At 38.8% G+C, this 2231-nt stretch overlaps 1 non-coding gene across 1 annotated transcript; it reads left to right on the top strand.

Annotated features, from left to right (window-relative positions):
* The first annotated feature begins 397 nt into the window (after positions 1 to 397).
* On the top strand, positions 398 to 503 carry LOC120252105. The gene has a single exon (XR_005533653.1). It is a non-coding gene; the product is annotated as a small nucleolar RNA R71 (small nucleolar RNA).
* Positions 504 to 2231: the final 1728 nt, after the last annotated feature.

The following is a 2231-nucleotide window of genomic DNA, read 5'->3' as shown; positions in this document are numbered from 1 at the left end:
TCCTTGACCTCTTATTGCATTTCCTACAAAATCCACATGTTCCACTGAAGTTATACCACCAATAAAAATCAGGCAATCAGATGAAGAATGTCCACTCCCACACCCGCTGCAACTCATCATTGCCACCACTCTAGGAGAAGTTATGGTGTCTATCTTCTTGCTCAAGGACTCAACCTGGGCTACTAATGACGACACTGCATCGTTCTCTTGAAGTCCGGCTACCTTCTTCTTGGCTTGGTTTTTCCATTAGCAACTATTCATAGCCATTTCTTCAATGAACTGTCAGGCCTCCTCTGGGGTTTTACTGCTTAAATTACCTCCTGTTATAGCATCGAGTAATTGCTTTGTGCTTTGGTTCAAACCATTGTACAAGGTATGGATAATCATCGACTCAGGGAACCCATGTTGAGGACATTTCTGCAGAAGATCCTTGAACCTGTCCCATGTCTCAAAAAGAGACTCCAATTCCACTTAACAAAAGAGAATATTTCATTGCTGAGTTTCATAGTTTTTCCAGGAGAGAAATATCTAGCTAGGAAAGCTTCTACCATTTCCTTCCAAGTAGTGATCAATGCTCTAGGCAATGAATGTAACCACTGTTTCACTCTCCCCTTAAAGGAAAATTGAAAGTCCCTCAATTTTATTGCTTCATCTGTAACCCCATTGATCTTGAGCATATCGCACACTTTCTGAAAATTTTCGATGTGGATGTTTGGATCCTCATCGGCCAAACCACTAAACTACTTTGACCGCCGTAACATTTGGATAAAGCCTAGCTTGAGCTCAAAATTTTGAGTTGTAATCGGTGGCCTCACAATACTAGATTGCATGCCAAGGGCTGGGGGTCTTGCATAATGTAAGAGTGTTTTTTGTTGTTCATGCATTTCAGCCATATTGTCAAATCCTTCAACTTCTATCTCAACAAGATTAGACTATTCTTGCACATGTTCCTTTCCCATCTATGAATCCTCTTTTGAATTTCTGAATCACCTTCAACTAATTTTGACAGGTTGCCTCGGGTCATAACCTAGAGCTGCAATAAAAGAAACACAAATAAGAATAAGAAAATGTGATATAAAAGAAGTGATGAATAGCTAAAATAGCAAAGTATAAGTGTTTCTAAAATGTCAACTCCCCGGTAACGTAGTCAAAAACTTGACACACACTTTGCATATGTGTACCGTAAGTGCACGGGTTGTCAAAGTAATAAGTACCCAATGGGTGGGTAGTCAGATTCACAGGGAATAGATGCTTAGAAATAAGTATTATTTCTATTTAACTAGAGTAAAAATTTATTGGTGATTATGATTCAAATGATTGACGATAATAAAATAAAAGTGAAAGATAAAAGAGAGTAAGCAAGAGTAATTGGAGGAAGTAGCCAGTGGTAAAATGGGGTACCCGGACAATGCTCACCCTAGGACTATAGTTTCAAGTGCAAGACTAACATTGTTCTTCCTAATTGAAGTTTAACGAGTCATGGAAATCCATTGACACATAGTTCCAAACCTAAGGTCAACCATGACTAGCCCTCTACACTATGCCCCGGCGGAAAGGGATACTCTTAACACCTCACATTATGTGGGACTGCTTGGGTCTTTAGGGATTCCAAATAAGAAACCCTATTCCCTAATATAGATCAAATCCTTTGATCCAGGCGAAAAATCCCAAATCATAATTAAGCCACAACACTAAAGATTTCTCAACACTTCACTCTATTGCTTACGCAATTAAGCCCTAGTGGAAAAGATCTAATAGCACTTCACTCTATAATGATCGCAAATGATTGCTAAAAACTCTTGGAATATGGAGGTAGAATAAATCACATCAGAGAGGAAAGGGGAGGTTTCGCTACCTCTCGACTCACCCTCTCGACCCTCTTCAATCTTCTAAGTCTAACCCTTATGAAGTCGTCACCCCTTCAAAGGGTTACCTAGATAGATTCTTAACCCTAGTGTCACTCTAACGGAAAAATCAAATCAATGAACAAACAAGATTAAAAACTCAATTAAAAACATCAATTAAAGGAAACATAATAAAAGTCAATGAAACAAAATCATCCTGTGGTTTACATGTCCAAGCACCCACTAAGGGTTTAGCTCTCCATAGAGCAATACAAAATCAAAGATGAAATCAAAAGTGAATGCAAAAACTCCATAAAGATAACCTCTTTGCGCTCTATGACAATGGTCTTGAGGAGTCTATTCTTCTTCTCCAAGGGCTCCTTATTC

The sequence above is a fragment of the Dioscorea cayenensis genome, chromosome 20, assembly GCF_009730915.1.
Source record: "Dioscorea cayenensis subsp. rotundata cultivar TDr96_F1 chromosome 20, TDr96_F1_v2_PseudoChromosome.rev07_lg8_w22 25.fasta, whole genome shotgun sequence".
In the NCBI taxonomy this organism is placed as follows: domain Eukaryota; kingdom Viridiplantae; phylum Streptophyta; class Magnoliopsida; order Dioscoreales; family Dioscoreaceae; genus Dioscorea; species Dioscorea cayenensis.
The sequence above is the reverse complement of the archived record's forward strand: the minus strand, read 5'-3'. Positions and strand labels throughout refer to the sequence as shown.